The 23029-nt window shown below is 42.8% G+C and overlaps 1 protein-coding gene across 2 annotated transcripts in view; it reads right to left on the reverse strand.

Annotated features, from left to right (window-relative positions):
- SHANK2 (SH3 and multiple ankyrin repeat domains 2) overlaps positions 1 to 23029 on the reverse strand; it is a 734882-nt gene that overhangs the window by 267034 nt on the left and 444819 nt on the right. The gene's annotated exons all lie outside the window — the stretch shown is intronic.

The following is a 23029-nucleotide window of genomic DNA, read 5'->3' on the forward strand; positions in this document are numbered from 1 at the left end:
TATAGGGGTCACTCGAATTGCACTAGTACAAATCAGCGTTTAGAACAGTGCTTGGTTCATAGTAAGTGCTTAACAAATACCATCATTATTATCATTATTATTAAATCAAATAGACAAAAAAAGGTTGTATGTTCCTTGTTTCCAGCTTTAAGCACTGAACATTGAGCTTTGGACCAGTTCTAAAAAGAGAAAAAAGAAACCCACCCCTCCAAACCACCCCCCTGCTCTCCCCAAAATCTATGTTGCCCATGTTCAAGTACACAGTAATACAGCATATGCTTATTTTCTCCCATTCCTCATGACTGTAGCAGCCATTGGTGTGATTACGAATCATAATGCCTTTCTCCTGCTCTTTAGGGTGAGGTTTCAAGGGGCAAGAAGCAGCGTGGCTCAGTGGAAAGAGCACGGGCTTTGGAGTCAGAGGTCATGGGTTCGAATCCCAGCTCCGCCTCAGGTCTGCTATGTGACCTTGGGCAAGTCACTTTTAACTTCTCTAGCCTCATCTGTTACCTCCTCTGTAAAATGAGGATTAAGACTGTGAGCCCCACGTGGGACAACCTGATCACCTTGTATCCCCCCAGCGCTTAGAACAGTGCTTTGCACATAGTAAGCATGTAACAAATGCCATTATTATTATTATTATTATTATTATTATTGTTATTATCAATTGCTAATGTGCCGCTGTTTCGGGACCAAACCACTATAGCCTGTGCTGTGAATATCACGTTAGGATCAAAATATTTCCTGCGAAGTCAAGAACACTGCAGTGCATTCGGACATCTTGCTGGCACACCACCAGATACCTGAGGCAGATTGTGCCCAATTTTTCAAATTCCTTGATTACTTGGAAAACTTTTCAGACAGTCTGATCCACTCTCTGAAGAGACTATCACGATGCAGAGCAGGGTGGCTCCTTCTATCAACAACAAATCTTGATGTTTTTACTTCAGATGTTCCTATCCCATTATAACCCTCTTTAGAGTCATAAACACAAATTAAAATCTCTATGGTAAAATACATCACAGCACACATGCAAAACTCCCGTTGAAAGGAATTACAGTAAAAGGAATAACTGGATAGATTTGGACACATGCCAATTCTGATGTGCCATGTGATCCAAAGTTAGCAAGCAGCAATGAATAAATCTCTTTGGATCCCTGTTCTTTACAGTTACAAAACAAACCACAAAACTGTGACATTCCTTAAAGGTAGTCTATTAGCATCAGTGAGGGAGAAACCTAAGCAAAGTTCATGGTGTCTCCAGACATTTCCCACTCAGAACTTAAGCGAAGAAGTTTATATTAATGTACATCAGAAAGGAAAGAAGAAAGCAAAGACACCAAGCCAGATCCACATATCTACAAATACTAGATATGCAGGTATGATGTAAATACCCATTATGGTAAATATACAAGTTACATTCCTAAAATAAAAAGTTATAAGGATGTGTATGAGAATGAGAAACAGCCACGAGTTCCCCTTTCATATTTTAAAGGCTCCATCAAGCTTACTAATTGCTTCTCATTCCCTGATGGTTCTGGGAAATATTAGACTTTGGATCCTTGGATTTATAGTTCCCAGAGAGCAGGTGCTTCAAGAACAATTTTCCCACATCTCCTTCAGTTCCCTGACCTCAGATCCACCTCCAGTAGGAGCCAGAGCATTGTCACAACTCCGCCGGTAGCCTCTAATGACAAATAGTTGGGAAATGATATTTTCCAGGTTAATGGTCACAGTATGGCTTCTAGAGGCTGAATTTCCAGATGGAGCAACAAAGATGGAGCTTGGATCTCCAAGTTCCCTGCTAGTCCAATGCCATCGGGTGCCCAGTTAGATTGTAATCTCCTTCAGGGCAGGAACTGTGTCTACTTTTTCTATTGTGCTCTCCCAAGCATTTAGTACAGTGCTCTGCACACACAATAAATACCCTGACTGATTTCCCTTTTTATAAGGACAATAAAAATATCTCCACTCAATTTAATCATCCTCCATCTCCAAATATACCCTACTTTGGTTGCTTATCCTTTGGCTTGATGGTTTTAAGAGAAGGGAGAGTAAAATTCAGTTTACAAATATGAAGCAGGAAGATATAAAGAACACCTTTCACACAACATAGTAAAACAAAATAATGACTTCATTTTACTTAATAAAATATATCCAATGTAGTCATTATTTTAAAATATTTATTTCAGAGATTTGATTCTATTGTAAGTTGGAGGGTCTCACTAAAATTGATTTTTATTTTTATTTTTAAAAAAGGAGCTCTTCCACAAAGGACTTTAAAACTTAAGACTTTCCTTCTCATCATGATCAAGCACTTGAAACTTAGGAAGGTAAAACAGTAAGTATTGTTGTTGAATCATAGGGACCACAGTAAAATGTGATGGTGAAGGAGGAGAGTAAAATAAAGTTTGCATCACAGTTCCTAGGCTTGTTGCTTGCCTCTACGATGCTTAAAATGGTGTCTTCCTTAGCAATCCCATATTATGCATCCGGATCATGTTGGCTGAAATCTATTGCCTATAATTTCACAGAAAAGAATTATTTTAAGCTTTCTCTCTCCTGGCCCCCAAAACAGTTATTGTCTAACTCCTAGAATGTGTTCTCTACTACTTATGTCTCATTTTTCCCTCTTCTAGCTCACTTTTTGATTCCCTACAATCTTTAATTTGCTCATTACATTTCACTGAAACTGCTCTAAGGTCGCCAATCTTTTAGTTCTGGCCAAATCAGCTCTAAATTTTCTTGATGTCTCTATCCCATTTTATAGCCTTGGCAACATGCCTCCTTAGAAATCCTTTGCTGGCCATGGTTTCAAAGACACACAACTATGTTTGTTTTTCCTTTTTCTTTTACCGTTTCCTTCTGTTACTCCTCTCCTGACCCTCAAAACTTGAGTGCTTTTCTCATTTCATATGCTCCCATTTGATGAGATCAACTACTCACATATCTGGATTACTTCCAAATATATCTTTTCCTCAGTCCCATATTTCTTCCTGTGCCTGGATTACCTAGTATGATGATGATTATAATATACATTAAATGCAAGCACTGTACTAGACCCTAGGAGAGATACAAAATAATCAGATCACACATACTCCCTGCCCCACATGGGACTCACAATCAAAAGATGAAGGAGAACAAGTATTTAATCCTTGATCCCTGCATTAGCCCTCTTGCTGACCTTCCTGACTCCTCCTCTCTTCACTCCACTCAATATTTCATTCTGCTGCTGAGGTCATTTTTCTGAAAAATCCATTTTCTGAAAAGTCCACACTTCCCTATACCTCAAAACCCCACAGTGCTTTTCCATCCACCTCCACATTAAACAGATTACCATCAGCTTTAAGGCACTCAATCAGCCCTCTTCCTTCTACCTAACCTCACTGATAGCCTAATATAAACCAATCCATACACTTTGGAATTCCACATACTTACGGTTATCACCCTATCTCCTTCCTACCCTTCCTTTTCAAACTCCTAGAGTGAGTTGTCTACACTTGCTACTTTGAATTTCTCAACTCCAACTCTCTTCTGGACCTCCACCAATCTGGCTTCCATGCCCTCCACTCCACCAAAACAGCCCTCTCAAACGTCACCAATGACCTCCTTCTTGCCAGATCCAATGGCTCCTACTCTATCCTAATCCTCCTCGACCTCTCAGCTGCCTGTGAAACTGTTGACCACCTGCTTCTCCTCTTATCCAACCTTGGCTTCACGGACTCCATCCTCTCCTGGTTCTCCTCATCTCTCTGGCCATTCATTCTCGGTCTCCTTCACGGGCTCCTCCTCCCCCTCCCATTCCCTAACTGTAGTGGTTCCTCAAGGGTCAGTTCTTGGTCCCCTTCTGTTCTCCATCTATACTCACTCCCTTGGTGAACTCACTTGCTCCAACGGCTTCAACTATAATCTCTACACTGATGACACCCAAATCTACATCTCCTCCCCTGTTCTGTCTCTCTCTCCCTCCAGGCTTGTATCTCCTCCTTCCTTCAGGACATCTCCACCTGGATGTCTGTCCACCATCTAAAACTCAACATGTCCAAGACTGAGCTCCTTATCTTCCCTCCCAAACCTGTCCTCTCCTTGACTTTCCCGTCACTGTGGATGACACTACCAAACTTCCGGTCTCACAAGTCCACAACCTTGGTGTCATCCTTGACTTCACTCTCTCATTCACCCCACACATCTAATCCATCATCAAAACCTGCCAGTCTCACCTTCACAACGTCGCCAAGATCCGCCCTTTCCTCATCATCCAATCTCTTATCATACCCTGACTGGATTACTCCATCAGCCTCCATTCTGATCTCCCATGCTCCTGTCTCAATCAATCGTATTTATTGAGCACTTACTGTGTGCAGAGCACTGTACTAAGTGCTTGGGAAGTACAAGTTGGCAACATATAGAGACAGTCCCTACCCAACAGTGGGCTCACAGTCTAGAAGGGGGAGACAGAGAACAGAACCAAACATATTAACAAAATAAAATAAATAGAATAGATATGTACAAGTAAAATAAATAAATAAAGTAATAAATACGTACAAACATATATACATATATACAGGTGCTGTGGGGAAGGGAAGGAGGTAAGATGGGGGGATGGAGAGGGGGGCGACGGGGAGAAGAAGGAGGGGGCTCAGTCTGGGAAGGCCTCCTGGAGGAGGTGAGCTCTCAGTAGGGCCTTGAAGGGAGGAAGAGAGCTAGCTTCGCGGATGGGCAGAGGGAGGGCATTCCAGGCCAGGGGGATGACGTGGGCCGGGGGTCAATGGCGGGACAGGCGAGAAAGAGGTACGGCGAGGAGATTAGCAGCAGAGGAGCGGAGGGTGAGGGGTGGGCTGTAGAAGGAGAGAAGGGAGGTGAGGTAGGAGGGGGCGAGGTGATGGACAGCCTTGAAGCCCAGGGTGAGGAGTTTCTGCCTGATGCGCAGATTGATTGGTAGCCACTGGAGATTTTTGAGGAGGGGAGTAACATGACCAGAGCGTTTCTGGACAAAGATAATCTGGGCAGCAGCATGAAGTATGGATTGAAGTGGGGAGAGATACGAGGATGGGAGATCAGAGAGGAGGCTGATGCAGTAGTCCAGACGGGATAGGATGAGAGCTTGAACGAGCAGGGTAGCGGTTTGGATGGAGAGGAAAGGACGGATCTTGGCAATGTTGCGAAGCTGACACCAGCAGGTTTTGGTGACGGCTTGGATGTGAGGGGTGAATGAGAGAGCAGAGTCGAGGATGACACCAAGGTTGTGGGCTTGTGAGATGGGAAGGATGGTAGTGCCGTCAACAGTGATGGGAAAGTCAGGTCTCTCCTCACTTCAGCCTATAGTTCACTCTGCTGCCTGGATTATCTTTCTACAGAAACACTCTGGGCATGTCACTCCCCTCCTCAAAAATTTCCAGTGTTTGCCTATCAACCTTCACATGAAGCAAAAACTCCTCACTACTGGCTTTAAAGCTTTCCATCACCTTGGCCCCTCCTACTTCACCTCCCTCCTCTCCTTCTACAGCCCAGTCCGCATCCTCCACTCCTCTACCACTAACCTCCTCACTGTGCCTTGTTCTTGCCCATCCTGCTGTCGGCCCCTGGCCCACGTCCTACTCCTGGCCTGGAATGCCCTCCCTCCACACACCTGCCAAACTACCTCTCTTCAAAGCCCTACTAAGAATTCACCTCCTCCAGGAGGCCTTACCAGGATGAGCCTCCCACTTTTCCTCGGCTCCTCCTCCCCTCCCAATTACCCCTATTCCCTCCCTCTTCTCCTCCTTCCCATTCCCACATCAGTTGTGTACATTTGTACATATTTATTCAGAGAAGCAGCATGGCTCAGTGGAAAGAGCACGGGCTTGGGAGTCAGAGGTCATGGGCTCTAAACCTGGCTCCCCCACATCTGCTGTGTGACCCTGGGCAGGACACAACTTCTCTGAGCCTCAGTTACCTCAACTGTAAAATGGGGATTAAGACTGTGAGCTCTACATGGGACAACATGATCACCTTGTAACCTTCCCAGCACTTAGAACAGTGCTTTGCACATAGTAAGTGCTTAACAAATGCCATTATTATTATTATTTATTATTATATTCATTTTATTAATGATGTGCATATAGCTAAATTATATTTATATATTTTGACGATATTGATGCCTGTCTACTTGTTTTGTTGTCTGTCTCCCCCTTCTAGACTATGAGTCTGTTGTTGGGTAGGGATTGTCTCTATCTGTTGTGGAATTGTACTTTCCAAGCGGTTAGCACAATGCTCTGCACACAGTGAGTGCTCAATAAATACGACTGAATGAACTTTGGTCTGTTAGAGCCCAACTCTGTACCTAAACCTCATCTATCTCACCACCAACCCTTGGCCTTTGTTCTCTCTCAGGCCTGCAACTCCCTCCCCCTTCATATCTAACAGACCACCAATCTTCCCAGCTTCAAAACTCTCCTAAAATCATACCTGCTCCTATAAGCCTTCTTGACTAAGCCCTCATTTGCCCTTGTGGCCCTCCATTCTGTGTCAACTAAGTGCTTGGTTGGGTACTCCTTAAGCACTTTGATACTCACCTCAACCCCACAACACTTAAGTATGTATCCTCGTACTCTATGTTCCCTATCTGTCAGTTATTTTAATGTCTGTGTCCCATTGTAGCCTGTAAGTTCCCTTGGGGACAGGGATCATGTCTACCAACTCTACTGTATTGTATTTTCCCAAGTGTTTAGTGTAGTGCTCTGCAGGCAGTAAGGGCTCAATAAACACCACTGATTAATTATTCCCCATCTCATAGATGAGAACTGTAAATTAAGTGCCTTGCCCAAGGCCATATAGTAGGTAAGCAGAGGAGATGGGACTAGAACCTAAGTCCTATGCTCTTTCAATTACCTGACTCTTGCCTCCACTTGGACATTTCATGCCACCTCAAACTTATGCTGTCAAAAACTGACCTCATCTCTGCTACCAAATCCTCTTTTCCTTCCAATTTTCCCATTATTGTTAATGATCCTACTACCCTCAAGGGACTCACAATCTAGCTGGGGAGTCAGACACTAAAATAAATTGCAGGTAGATAGAAGTAACAGAGTTTAAGACTTGGGCATAAGTTCTATGGGACAGCCTTCAAATTCTTTCTCCTTTAACCTATCCTTCATAAGACAGCAAGAATCTCTTCAAGAGTCAACTGACCTGATCACTCTCCTCTTCAAAATCTTATAATGACTTCCTGGCACCTCTTGTATATAGTGAAAATTCTTGACCATCTGTCACCTTGGGGTCACTCTTGCAATTGGTTCTCTCTCACCCAAATGATCTCTTCTCCATCTGCACTCCAGTTCATGTCTTTCACCCAAACACACCAAGCCTATTTGCAAACTCCCGCAATTCAATCCTCCTGCCTGAATACCAGTTGTGGGCAAGGATTGTCTCTGTTGCTGAATTGTACTTCCCAAGTGCTTAGTACAGTGCTCTGCACACAGTAAGTGCTGAGCCCGTTGTTGGGTAGGGACCGTTTCTATATGTTGCCAACTTGTACTTCCCAAGTGCTTAGTACAGTGCTGTGCACACAGTAAGTGCTCAATAAATATGATTGAATGAATAAGCACGACAATGAATGGATAGCCCTTTCCCCACTTCAGCTAACCATGCCACCCCCCCCTCCTTCAAACTGACTCAATCCAGAAGCCTTCTTTGAAGAGTTGGATCTTTCTTGTCCTAAATCACAACATTCAATCCAGTCATCATCAACCCTTCTATATGATTTTTGGTAATCTTCAGGGTCCTCCACCTACACTTGTTTTTCTCTAATTTTATGCATTTGCATTTTTATTCGGCCTGCCTCTTTATATTGCCATATCTCCCTACAGAGCCTACTTGAGGGCTCTGCACAAGATTGGTATCTAATAAATACAGTTGCTATTCATGATAATTATCTCTGTGAATTTCTCAAACTAGCTTTATTAAGGGATTTCTACAATGTTCATTACCCAGTGAAATATGTACAGTGGTATTCAGTATTGATGAAAATCTAACTTGCTGTCAAGAGTTTGTCAGTACTGTGTCAGGGAAAAAAAGTATACTGTTACATAATAGAAGTTCTCCTTCCATATCTAAAAGAGCAGCAGACTATTTAGTTCCCTAAAGAACAGCTATAAGAGGAGATTCACATTCAAAAACTGTATATCTCAACATTTCTGGGGAACAGTGTCGCTTCCTTGCTTTCTTCAATCACTATCTTCAAGTAAAACTTATTTTTCAGGATTTCAAAGGTCAAGATTGTTATGAAGGTTCATTTCTTATACTGGAAAAAACAAACAAAACCTTAGCACCTCAGCAACTAAAACCTCTCCCAACTAGCAATATTCCTAATATCTCATTACCATCATCATCAATGACACTTACTGAGAATGAGTACTGACCCAAGTACCTGGGAGCATACAATATAACAGAGTTGGTAGTCACGTTCTCTGCAACAATGAGCTTACATTCTTCATGGGTAACTGGTAGAATATGTTTGAAACTCCAGTTATGAAGATTCTCTGGGTTGTTTGTTAAATAGATTAAGGGTTTATGCAAACATCTTTAGTCAAAGAGCTCCCTCTCCCTGCTGTTATCCGTTTCTCCAGTTTACACTGAATGCTTTCCATTCATTCATTCATTCATTCGATCGTATTTATTGAGTGCTTACTGTGTGCAGAGCACTGTACTAAGCTCTTGGAAAGTACAAGTTGGCAACATATAGAGACGGTCCCTACCCAACAATGGGCTCACAGTCTAGAAGGGGGAGACAGAAAATGAAACAAAACATGTAGACAGGTGTCAAAATCGTCAGAACAAATAGAATTAAAGCTATATGTACATCATTAACAAAATAGAATAGTAAATATGTACAACTAAAATAGAGTAATAAACCTGTACATATATATATATATATATATATATATATATACACACACACACACACACACACAAGTGCTGTGGGGAGGGGAAGGAGGTAGGGTGGGGGGGATAGGGAGGAGGAGAGGGAAAGGGGGGCTCAGTCTTTCCATTTCGTTATTCTGTTAGTGTAAGAGTAGTAACAGTATTTACTGAGCACTCTGTGGGTGCAGTGCACTGCAATAAGAGTTTGTAATGCACAAAACAGAGAAGGGATGCATTCACTACCTGCCAGGAGCTTACCCTAAATGGGGAAGATGGGCACAAAAGTATTTACAAGTAGAATAATCTAAGTAAATACTTAAATGCACACACTCCATCTCCAATTTCATTATCACATTCCCCTGTCATAATACTTGAATCTTAATCTCACCAGGACTCAGTGGGATGTAGGTTCCTAACAAGCCTTCATAGAGGCTTCTTAAGCTAACACCATCATTATGCAAACTCATCTGGTACCTGCTCAGTGCTTACAATGTGCCAGGCACAGTCCTGAGCATTCGGGTAGACACAAGATAATTGGGTTGGACACCATCCCTGTCCCACCTAGGGTTCACAGTCTTAATCCCCATTTTACAGATGAGGGAACTGAGGCACAGAGAAATGAAGTGACTTGAGAAAGCAGTCAAGTGGCAGAGCCAGGATTAGAACCCACGTCCTTCCGACTGACAAGCCCATGCTCTTTCCTCTAGGCCACTCTCCTTCTCTCAAACATGGGTTAGTGAATCACCTTCACCGGTTCACACAGCCCATGCCTGCTTCCAGAACTTCAATCCTCTGTGTTTTCAGGTAAGGCTTTGCTAGGTAGTCCTGACTCTTAAATAACCAACATTTTTAACTACCCACATAGAGCAGGAAATGTGTTTACCAACTAAGCAGTGTGGCTTAGTGGAAAGAGCACAGGCTTGGGAGTCAGAGGACATGGGTTCTAATTGTGGCTCCACCACCTATCTGCTGTGTGATCTTGGGCAAGCCACTTAACTTCTCTGTGCCTCAGTTACATCAACTATAAAATGGGGATTAGGATTGGGAGGCCCACGTGGACCAACCTGATTACCTTGTATCGTCCCTAGAGCTTAGAACAGTGCTTGGCACACTGTAAGCGCTTAACAAATCTCATAAGTATTATTATTTTTTATTATTATTATTCTCAGAATGCAGAAAATGCTCAGTGAATACTATTGATTGATTGGCTCTTCCCAAGCATACTGGACAACTAAGTTTTATTGCATAACTGTGGCTTAGTGGAAAGAGCATGGGTTTGGGAGTCAGAGGTAGGGGGTTCTAATCCTGGCTCTGCCACTTGCCAGCTGTGCGACCTTGGGCAAGTCACAATTTCTTGGTGCCTCAGTTACATCATCTGTAAAATGGGGACTAAGGCTGAGTGCCCCACCTGGGACAACCTGATAACCTTGTATCGCTCCCAGTGCTTAGAACAGTGCTTGGCACATTGTAAACACTTAATATTATTATTATTAATAATAATAACAAGCAAAATTAAAGGATTGGATCAGATTTCTGCTCTGCCCAACCCAATATTCCCTCTACAAAAGCAGCAACATGCTGCTCAGAGAAATAGCATGGTAATTGACCAGCTTGACATCCATGATATCAATTTTCTTTATCAAAATTATTTAAGGTATGTTACTTTTCCCTGATCAACAAAGGTGTACTTTATCTCACTGGAAAGTGTTTCTACAAATATGTATTCACATGTTCAGGCTTAGACTATTACGCAGGTAAGCAAGCAAGAACTCTCAGACAGTGACAGAATCCCTTTTCATGAACAAAAATCAATTGAAAATATGGGTACATAGATGAAAACACCTACAGAAATCAATACTGCTCAGAGTCAGTAGCACTGAAGTTATGTGAGGAGAAGGAACAAACAGCAGGAAGATATCTAAGCAACTGCTGTATGCAGGGCTGAAATTGGGAAATTTAAAGCAAGGAAAAAAAGAGGTCACAGTAAAAGAAAACCTCAAAGAATGCTGCATTCCAGTTACAAACAGAATACGCTCACATGGTGTACTACTATCACAAATGAAGCAGCTCTTTTAAAGCAAAAAGTTATGTAAAGAATGGGAGCTAAGGGGACTAAAGTGAAAACAGTCAGGAACTGCAAGCCTCGAACAGGACAATTCTAAGGGTCAAGACTTTTGTGTCACAATATGCCTGGGATTGTTGGTCCCATTCTGACCTTTTCAGTCACATATGTACTCTTGGGTGAATTTTAGTGGAAGTGGTATCACCTTTGAATATATGTATACATAGAGGCACACACATGTTCAAAGCCAGGGTAAATCACATACAGTTGGAATGAAATTACGTCAAGAAGCTTATTTTCTGCTCACATCAAAGATAATTGTTTCGTTTCACCAATAAAAATTGTCAAAGCTAATTTAATCCGCCTCCCTTGTTAGCCTCAATAACAGTGTCTTGGTCCAAAAGTTCTCCCTTATGTTTCCTGTAAATATTTCATTGTGATTTAAGACAATTTTCTCTAGTTTTGTCCATTAGGATATGGGAAACAGGTGGTCAGAACCCTCCATAAATTTGTTACCTCTCTTCTTTCTTTTCTCTAGAATAATTCATGTGGGTACATTTACATATATAAACTCAGTTCTGCCATAATAATAATAATAATGGCATTTATTAAGCGCTTACTATGTGCAAAGCACTGTTCTAAGCGCTGGGGAGTTTACAAGGTGATCAGGTTGTCCCACGTGGGGCTCCCAGTCTTAATCCCTATTTTACAGATGAGGGAACTGAGGCACAGAGAAGTGAAGTGACTTGCCTAAAGTCACACAGCTGACAATTGGCGGAGCCGGGATTTGAACCCCTGACCTTTGACTCCAAAGCCCGGGCTCTTTCCACTGAGCCATGCTGTGTTTCAGCTATGTTTTGCACAGGACTTTGTTAGACAATTCATTTATTCATTCATTCAATCGTATTTATTGAGCGCTTACTGTGTGCAGAGCACTGTACTAAGCACTTGAAAGTACAAGTCGGCAACATATAGAGATGGTCCCTACCCAACAACAGGCTCACAGTCTAGTAAGGGGAGACAGACAACAAAACAAAACATGTAGACAGGTGTCAAAATCATCAGAACAAATGGAATTAAAGCTATATACACATCATTAACAAAAAAATAGAATAGTAAATATGTACAAGTAAAATAAATAGAATAATAAATCTGTACAAATATATATACAAGTGCTGTGGGGAGGGGAAGGACGTAGGGTGGGGGGGGATGGGGAGGAGGAGAGGACATTTGCCCAATATAACCAGTCTGTTTGGATTCAGCGCACTGTGTTTTTGGAAAAAATGGTAAATTTTCTTCACATGGCTTTTGCAAGAACACAACCCCAATAATAATAAGATTTGTTAAGTGCTTACTATGTATCAAGCACTCTACTAAGCACTGGGGTAAATACAAGATAATCAAATCCCACATGGGACTCACAGTCCTCAGGACAATACAAAGGGTAAGAGCTCAGTAAATACTACTGATTATCATTGATCACTTTATGAAAAAGTCAAACATTTGTGTTTTTATCATTGAAAATAAAATGCTGGCCTGCAAGAAATGTTAGTATAGCTCCTTGTGGGGAGAGAACAAGTCTACCCACTCTGTTATATTGTACTCTCCCAATCACTTAGTACAGTGCTCTGCAAACAGTAAGTGATCAGTAAGTCTCTTCCCCCCTTCCTCCATCCCCCCGGCTCTCAACACTCTCTGCTACTCTCCCATCCTTCCCAGCGGTATCCTCAGAGGAGCTCTCCTCCCTCCTCTCAAGTGCTACTCCGACCACCTGTGCTTCTGACCCCATTCCCTCTCATCTTATGAAATCTCTCGCTCCATCCCTTCTCCCCTCCTTAACTTCCATCTTCAACCGCTCACTCTCCACTGGTTCCTTCCCCTCTGCCTTCAAACATGCCCATGTCTCTCCCATCCTAAAAAAACCCTCTCTTGACCCCACCTCACCTTCTAGTTATCGTCCCATATCCCTCCTACCATTCCTTTCCAAACTCCTTGAACGAGTTGTCTACACGCGCTGCCTAGAATTCCTCAACAACAACTCTCTCCTCGACCCCCTCCAGTCTGGCTTCCGTCCCCTTCATTCCACGGAAACTGCCCTCTCAAAGGTCACCAATGACCTCCTGCTTGCCAAATCCAACGGCTCATATTCTGTCCTAATCCTCCTCGACCTCTCAGCTGCCTTTGACACTGTGGACCACCCCCTTCTCCTCAACACGCTATCTGACCTTGGCTTCACAGACTCCGTCCTCTCCTGGTTCTCCTCTTATCTCTCCGGTCGTTCTTTCTCAGTCTCTTTTGCAGGCTCCTCCTCCCCTGCCCATCCTCTTACTGTGGGGGTTCCCCAAGGTTCAGTGCTTGGCCCCCTTCTGTTCTCAATCTACACTCACTCCCTTGGTGACCTCATTCGCTCCCACGGCTTCAACTATCATCTCTACGCTGATGACACCCAGATCTACATCTCTGCCCCTGCTCTCTCCCCCTCCCTCCAGGCTCGCATCTCCTCCTGCCTTCAGGACATCTCCATCTGGATGTCCGCCCGCCACCTAAAGCTCAACATGTCGAAGACTGAGCTCCTTGTCTTCCCTCCCAAACCTTGTCCTCTCCCTGACTTTCCCATCTCTGTTGACGGCACTACCATCCTTCCCGTCTCACAAGCCCGCAACCTTGGTGTCATCCTCGACTCCGCTCTCTCATTCACCCCTCACATCCTAGCCGTCACCAAAACCTGCCGGTCTCAGCTCCGCAACATTGCCAAGATCCGCCCTTTCCTCTCCATCCAAACTGCTACCCTGCTCATTCAAGCTCTCATCCTATCCCATCTGGACTACTGCACCAGCCTTCTCTCTGATCTCCCATCCTCGTGTCTCTCTCCACTTCAATCCATACTTCATGCTGCTGCCCGGATTATCTTTGTCCAGAAACGCTCTGAGCATATTACTCCCCTCCTCAAAAATCTCCAGTGGCTACCAATCAATCTGCGCATCAGGCAGAAACTCCTCACCCTGGGCTTCAAGGCTCTCCATCACCTCGCCCCCTCCTACCTCACCTCCCTTCTCTCCTTCTACTGCCCAGCCCACACCCTCCGCTCCTCTGCCGCTAATCTCCTCACTGTACCTCGTTCTCGCCTGTCCCGCCGTCGACCCCCGGTCCACGTCCTCCCCCGGGCCTGGAATGCCCCCAATCCCTCTGCCCCTCCACCAAGCTAGCTCTCTTCCTCCCTTCAAGGCCCTGCTGAGAGCTCACCTCCTCCAGGAGGCCTTCCCAGACTGAACCCCTTCCTTCCTCTCCCCCTCGTCCCCCTCTCCATCCCCCCATCTTACCTCCTTCCCTTCCCCACAGCACCTGTATATATGTATATATGGTTGTACATATTTATTACTCTATTTATTTATTTATTTATTTTACTTGTACATTTCTATCCTATTTATTTAATTTTGTTGGTATGTTTGGTTCTGTTCTCTGTCTCCCCCTTTTAGACTGTGAGCCCACTGTTGGGTAGGGACTGTCTCTATGTGTTGCCAATTTGTACTTCCCAAGTGCTTAGTACAGTGCTCTGCACATAGTAAGCGCTCAATAAATACGATTGATTGATTGATTGATTAATTATGATTGATTTCAACAGCAGTCTGTTAGTGGTCTTGTCTCTGACACTGTTATTAAAATTATTAAAATTTCTGGTTCTTGGTTTCCACCACCTCCAAAATGCTCCCCACTCTTGCTAAACTCACAGATATGTTTTAAGTATGAATGTGAAGAAATATAAAGGGCTTTAAGCTCCTTGGGAGAAATGTGCTATATAAATAGAGAGGGATGCTGATGTGTGGGTAGCTGACTTTCCTCTTAAAACTCTTACTTTTTTGTTCCAAAGACTGCAGAAATGTGTAGGTAGTGAGAACTGAATGGTAAGAAGATTAGATTTTTCTCATTCTTCCATTATCATTCCATATTTTGTCTTTTCCTCAGGTGTGAAAAGAGGAACAGTATTTACTGGAGATATGCTAACTAGGCTCCAGCACTGACGAAATGTACCATTTTGTTTGTTTCTCCCTAGGATTTTCTGATCCCTTATGGTATCTCCACTCTTGGGTACTGAAATAACCTTCAGCCTTATCACAAATAGGAGTTTTTGTGTTTTCCTCATTTACCTGTAGTGTTAAACACATCATATAGAGATTTTTTTTTAAATAAAACATTAAAGAAGAGTTGCCCAAAGATAAACATTTGCCATGGCAATACAAGCTTAGAGAAGTTCCAAGCAGGATTCTCCCTGAGAAATGGATTGCTGCCAGGAGAGGGGCTTCAGGAGGTCAGAGACAGCTGAGAAGTCAAAGAGGATTAGGATGAAGTAAAGTCTGTTTGACTTGGTGAGAGGGAGATTGGTGGCCTTCTAGAGGGCCATCTCAGGAGAGGAAAGGTGGCAAAAGATGAATGGTTAAGGAAGGAGGTGGAGGAGAGAAAATGGAGGCAACAGTTGTAAAAAGTCAATTCAAAGAGTTTCCTTCAAAAACATTCAGACCATGTGTCCCCACTTCTCAAGAAACTCCAGTGGTTGCTCATCTGCCGGCATCAAACAAAAACTCCTCACCACTGGCTTTAAAGCATTTAATCACCTTGCCCCCTCCTACCTCACCTCACTAACTCTCCTACTACAACCCAGCCCAAACACTTTGTTCCTCTAATGTTAACTTCTCACTGTACCTCTATCTTGTCTGTTTAGCTGCTGACCTCTCACCCACATCCTATCTCTGGCCTGGAACAGATAATTACTCTCCCCCACTTCAAAACCTTATTGAAGGCTCATCCTAGAAGTGGTCCCTGATTAAGCCCACCTCTCTTCTCCCACTCCCTTCTGCACCACTCTTACTTGCTCCTTCATTCATCCTCCCTCCCATCCCCACAACACATATGTATATATTGGTAATTTATTTATCTATGTATTTATATCAATGTCTATCTCCCCCTCTAGACTGTGAACTCATTGTGGGCAGGAATGTGTCTATTTGTTGCTATACTGTACTCTCCAGTGAGCTTAATTGATTTAATGAATTGAATGAGATAGCTGGATGATGCAATGGGGTCAAGGAGATATTTCTTTAAAATAGGGGAGACAGGGTGTGTTTGAAAGTAAAGGGAAGCTAAGCTATCAGAGTGAGAGGTTGGGGAAAAAGAGAAGTGGGCACAGGTGCTTTTATAAGGTGTAAAGCAATGGGCTAGATTTCTAAAGCAATCAGTGGAATTTATTGAGTGCTTACTGTGCTCAGAACTAAGTACTTGGGAGAGTACAACAGAGTTGGTAGACACAATCCCTTCCCAAAAGGAGATTACAGTCTTCCATAAGCAGAAAGCAGACATCTCTTCTTAAAAAGATAGTTGAGCAGGATGAAAGAGTAGATGGGCATCTAAGAGGGAGCTGGAGAGATGAGGGGGGATTTTGGAGATTTCTGAGCTGTTTCAATTTTGTCAACACATAGTTGGCCAAGTCACTGGGACAGGAGATGGAAGAGGTGGAGGCCTTGGAGATTTAAAGAGGAAGTCACAGACCTGGAATAATTGGTGTGGGTAATGGGTATTGGAGTCCATTAAGGGGACGTAGTGAAGCAGAACAGAGTTGAGAGCACGAGAGTATGAGATAGCCAAGGTCAGGCCAATACCTGGATTTCCCCAAATAGCATTACATGGTGCAAGCATATAAGTGGAGGAAGTGCTATGGAGGTGATCCAGCTCAGGGATAACGTTAGGCTTGTAGAATAAAATGATAGGGGTTTTAGATGATGCATCCCAATTCATTAGCATGGATGTCAAGGAAGGAAATCTGATGCTTGTTGTTACAGGAATCCTTGTGTCAGGACAGAGGATTCATTAATTGATTCAATGAATTGAATGAGATAGCTGGATAATACAATGGGGTCAAGAAAAGATTTCTTTAGTATAGGAGACACAGGGTGTGTTTGAAAGTAAAGGGAAGCTAAGCTATCAGAGGGTGAGTGGTTGGGGAAAAAAAGAAGTGGGCATAGATGCTTTTATAAGGTGTAAAGCAATAGGTAAGATTTCCAAAGCAATCAGTGAAATGCATTGAGTACTTACTGAAATTCTGGACTAGATGAACCAATGATCTGCCCCAATAGTGGCATTTACGGTATCAATCAAATTTATTTAGTGCTTATTGTGTGCAGAGCACTGTACTAGGCACTTGGGAGAGTACAGTAAAACAATATAACACAGTTAATAGTCATTATAATAGTTATGGTATTGTTAAGTGCTTACTACGTGCCAAGCACTGTTCTAGGTGCTGGGATAGGTACAAGATAATCAGGTTGTCCCAAGTGGAGTTCATGGTCTTAATCCCAATTTTACAGATGAGATAACTGAGCCACAGAGAAATTAAGTGACTTGCCCAAGGTCACACAGCAGACAAGTGGCAGAGCTGGATTAGAACACACGTCCTCAGACTCCCAAGCCTCTGCTCTTGCCACTAGGCCAAGCTGCTCCTCACACATTCCCTTATAGTCTAGATGGGGAAGAAGGCACTAATAATTACTAAGCACTTAGTACAGTGTTTTCCACACAGTAAGTGCTCAATAAATACAATTGAATGGCTTAATAGCAATAAATAAATTACAGATATGTACATAAGTGCTGTGGAGCTGAGGGAGAGTTGAGTAAAGGGAGCAAATCAGGGCAATGCAGAAGGGAGTGGGAGAAGAGGAAATAGTGAGGGCATAGTCAGAGAAGGCCTCTTGGAGGAAATGTGCCTTCAATTAGGCTTTGAAGGTGGGGAGAGCAATTGACTTTTGGATATGAAGAGGGAAAGTGTTTCAGCCCAGAGGCAGGATGTGATTTATGTGATGGTGTGTGATTTCCTGGATGTATGAATTTGGACTTTGTTACAGTGCTGTTTTAGTCACATTGGAGGAATAACTGAACTCCACACACATGTGGCACTCTCATTCCCTATTCTTTGCTTCCAAATGGATAAAGGATCATGTATTTGTAGTTGCAAAATATTTTATTTCTGAAATTTCACATTTGTTAGTTCCACATGATTTGTTTTCCTCAAAAGCCAAATTTAGAGAAGGAATCTGGTTCTTGTGCTTCCACAATGGAAATTAACTGTTCGGTAAAGAAAATGCTTCCATTTGAATAGATCCCACTTAATTTTCTATTGTATTTAATGTAAAAAGAGCAACATGGCATTTTTTCTTTGACAACCAGAAATACACCTTACTTAAAGTGCAATCCCATCTGTATTCAACATATAACTGGCCTTTGCTATTCGGATGAAAGCTTCAAAATTATTTTAATGAATTATTGCACATTTTGTCCCTTCAAAAAATGTGTATTCACTTTAGATTTTTGAATTAAATGGATGACCTTGATTAGCATGGTCTAATGGATAGAGCACAGGCCTGGGAGTCAAAAAGACCTGGGTTCTAATCCTGGCTCTGCCACTTGTCTGCTGTGTGCCTTTGGACAAATGATCTAACTTCTCTGTGCCTCATTTGCTTCATCTGTAAAATGGGGATTATAAATAGGACATGGACTATGTCCACCTGATTATATCTGCCCCAGGGCTTAAGTACAATGCCTGGAACATAAGAAGCGCATAAGACTATTAAAAAAATTACAAAATTTTTCTCTTTAAACTCGTGCATTCTCATTTTTCATACTTTAGTGATTTATTATCGACCCTCAAGGTATTCACTTTATTTAGGAAGTTGCTATGATGGGATTAAGCAAGCCTGATCTCCTGAAGAGTTCAACTGAGAAACACTTAATAAAAGGGTGCCTTGGTCTTGTTGACTATCCTCACATTCTTGTTTTTATTTATAAAAGAAACAGGAGCAATCTACAATATCCAATTGCCCCTCAATTCAAGGCCAGTTTACTCACTGAAATGATAGTTTTTACACTAATATGAAAACATAAATTTGTTTTGAACAGCTTCTGGAGTCAAAAAAGAGCCCTTTGCTTCACTGAAAATTCCATATAAAAGGGATGGGAATCTTGATAATTTCACAAGCTCTCAAGGCTTAAAGGCTTTGGAAAGATAGGTAAGAATAATAATAATAATTGTGGTACTCATAAAAGACTTACTATGTGTCAAAGCACTGAGCTAAGCACTGGGGCACATATAAAACAATCAAATCCCACAATGGGCTCACAATCCAAATAGGAGGGAGGCCATATATTGAATCCCATTTTGCAGATGAGGGAACTGAGGCACAGAGAAGTGACTTGTCCAAGGTCACACAGCAGATAAATGGTGGAGATGGGATTAGAACCCAGGTCCTTTGATTCCCAGGCCTGTGCTCTTTCCACCAGGACAAGCTGCTTCCCCTGATAGAAAAAAAACTAGTAATTTATCTCTCAGCATGTTCTTTATACCCTTAAAGCCCGGCTTGCTGATAAAAGTGGGATTTCCAAAATACAGGTGGCTAGCCTCCCTCTGTGTTTTCCAGAATGTCCCCAACTAACTTTAGTGTTAGTCATTTAGAGAGAGATCTACAAAGAAGTAAACTGTAAAGGAACCTGTTTAAACAATCTACTTTAACTATCTACCAATTCTTGGTGCCTCAAATACTTAGTTGAAAACACCACAATCTGCTGGAATTGGAATCTTCAATCTTTAACCCAGTTAACCATCCCTAGTTGATTATGCAAATGAGTGTCATGAAGGTGATCAGTCACAATTAAACCCTTTTAACTTGTGCCGATAAAAATCCAAATTGTGCATAATCCTGCAACACGCCAATATAATACTTGAGAAGCAGCAGGGCCTAAGTGGAAAAAGCACAGGCCTGCAAATCAGAGGATCTGGGTTCTAATTTTGGCTCCGACACTTGTCTGCTGTGTGACCTTGGGCAAACTGCTTAACTTATCTGTGCCTCAGTTTCTTCATCTGTAAAATGGGGATTAAGACTGTGAACCCCATATGGGACAGGGACGATCCAACCCCAATCTCTTGTATCCACCACAGTGCTTAGTAAAGTACCTGGCACATAGAAGCATATAACAAGTATCACCATTATTATTATTATTATTATTGTTATTATTAATAGCCCTCTGCTCACTTTCACTCTCTCTACACAATACCTTTTTCCAAGAAATTTCAAAATGCTTTGCAAAGACATATCTGATTTAAATCAAAGTGCTGCTGAGGGTGAATATTATTGTATCTAAATCACATGAAAATGGAGCTATGGAGTAAAGGCTGTGGCTACTACAGCTCTGAATGGAATTGGAAAAGTTAGCAGGTGCCTTGGGATTCATGTCAAATATGCAGAAAGAAAGCCAGATAGGCTTGGGCCAGGATCTGACAGGTCTGGCCTTCTCCAACCCCTGTGTTAAATAGGGGTCCAGCATCCCATCAATCCATCCAGATTGGAAGGGGCATAAGGAGTGCTGTGACACAGGCAGATTGCCTCTGGCAATCTCAGTGACCCCGTGCACCCCGCCCCACAAGAAAAAAGAATTTCCAACCCCTCCCTATTTGCCCCAGATCACTTCCCCCTCAGGTACACTGTGGCTGGCCCTGGGTCTGGTCATCCCAATAAAGTGAGGACTGTACGAACCTCGGCACACTGATCTCGATAGGTACTGTGCCTACCTAGGACTCAGATTTCTAGTCTATGAAGGTCTCCCTGGCCTAGTGGATTATAATCCAAAATCAGGTTTTCTGATGATTTGCAGCCCATTGCTTCATCATGAAAGCATGCTGTTTGTTGCCACATGTCATAGACACATCACATAAAAACCTTAAATCTGAAAACAGTGTTTCTTGAAAAAGTAAAAACATCTGGAGCAAAAGGAACTGGAGACAAAGGCTTTCTGAACCTTGGGACATTTTTATGGTATTTTTAGGTGCTAACTATGTGGTAGGTACTATACTAACTGCTGTTGTAGGTACGATCTAATCAGGTTGAACCCAGGCCATGTCATCATCAATCGTATTTATTGAGCGCTTACTGTGTACAGAGCACTGTACTAAGCGCTTGGGAAGTACAAGTTGGCAACATATAGAGACAGTCCCTACCCAACAGTGGGCTCACAGTCTAAAAGGGGGAGACAGAGAACAAAACCAAACATACTAACAAAATAAAATAAATAGAATAGATATGTACAAGTAAAATAAATAAATAAATAGAGTAACAAATATGTACAAACATATATACATATGTACAGGTGCTGTGGGGAAGGGAAGGAGGTAAGATGGGGGGTGGAGAGGAAGGAAGGGGCTCAGTCTGGGAAGGCCTCCTGGAGGAGATGAGCTCTCAGTAGGGCCTTGAAGGGAGGAAGAGAGCTAGCTTGGCGGATGGGCAGAGGGAGGGCATTCCAGGCCCGGGGGATGATGGGGGCCGGGGGTCGATGGCGGGACAGGCGAGAACGAGGTACGGTGAGGAGATTAGTGGCGGAGGAGCGGAGGGTGTGGGGTGGGCTGTAGAAGGAGAGAAAGGAGGTGAGGTAGGAGGGGGCAAGGTGACGTCCCAGGTGGAGCTCAGAGTCTTAATACCTATTTTACAGATGAGGCACCAGAGGCACAGAGAAGTTAAGTGACTTGCCCCAGGTCACACAGCAGACGAATGTCAGAGCTGGTGCTAGAACCCAGGTCCTGTGACTCCCAAGCCCAAGCTCTTTTCATTAGGCCACACTGCTTCAGGGTGCTTTGAAAAAGACCAAGGGATGGATGGGAAACAGATTTCGACTGAAAGGCCTCTATCACTTCCCACAGCCCTGAACTAGTTTATCTCATGATAGATTAGCAATTTATTACACAATGGGAGTGACAAGAGAAAATTGTGCCATGGGACAATTACATATAGTGAAAGGGAAGCAATTACTTTAGTAGAAAATGTTCAGTATTCTTCTGGCCATTACTGAACCCATTTGTTTGAACAAGGACTTTTCTGACTTAGCTCAGGCTTCCCCCTCACCCTGCAGGGAAGCCCTAGCTTTCCTGCTTCTTTAATGATTTCTGACTGTGTTACAAAAATGGCCCACTGAAGGTTTGGTAAATTCACCTCAGCAGACACCTGAGTACCTTTCATGCGGCAGTATTCTGAGCCACTTTATCGTTTCCAAAAACCCTTCTGTATCTCCAAGAGAACATGCAACAAAATATCCCCAGGGTACCAGCACCAAAAAAAGGTTCCATTTCTCCCTACATAAGCCTATTGTTAGGGACAAAAGCACTGTTTAAACAAAAACTCAAAGTGAGCAAATGTGGCAGAAATGAATATGGAAAAATAGGTGAAAGGTAAGCACAAATAGAAAATATCATCAAGTTTTCCTCCAAAGCCCAATTTACCTTTCATGAGCATCTGTGAAAATTTGCTTCATGCTTGTTTTACAAATCATTACAGACTAATTAAGTTTGCTTCCTTTCTCTGATTTTTGAATGTTAGATTCCCTTTAGAAGACATATAGATCAATCTGCGAAGGTCCCCAAATACCTAAGCAGACTTCTCCAGTTTTTCAAATTTCTCCTTTTTTTTCAAAGAAGCCACATCACATAGTGGATAGGACATGGACCTGAGTCAAAACGTCATGATTCTAATTCCAGCTCCACCACTTATCTGCCGTGTGACCTTGGACAAGTCACTTCACTTCTCTGTCCCTCAGTCACCTCATCTGTAAAATGGGGATTGAAACTGTGAGCCCCACATGGGTCAGTGACTGTATCCAACTCAATTTGCCTGTACCCACCCCAGCACTTAGTACAGTGCCTATCACATAGTAAGTGCTTAACAAACACCAAATTTGTTATTATCACCATTATTATCCCACAGACCCTAGACACCCTTATTCAAACAACTCATGTCAGACAGGCCCAGTTAATATTAACTGTCATACTTGTGATATGATTACTGGGTTCTCTAGAATATACGTGTGTTGTGGGCAGGGATTGTATCTACCAACTCTGTTTTATCGTACTCTCCCAAGAGCTTAGAACAGCGCTCTACAAATAGCAAGCACTCATTCATTCATTCGTATTTATTGAGCGCTTACTGTGTGCAGAGCACTATACTAAGTGCTTGGGAAGTACAAATCGGCAACATATAGAGACAG

Source organism: Tachyglossus aculeatus, chromosome 22 (genome assembly GCF_015852505.1).
Source record: "Tachyglossus aculeatus isolate mTacAcu1 chromosome 22, mTacAcu1.pri, whole genome shotgun sequence".
Lineage (NCBI taxonomy): Eukaryota > Metazoa > Chordata > Mammalia > Monotremata > Tachyglossidae > Tachyglossus > Tachyglossus aculeatus.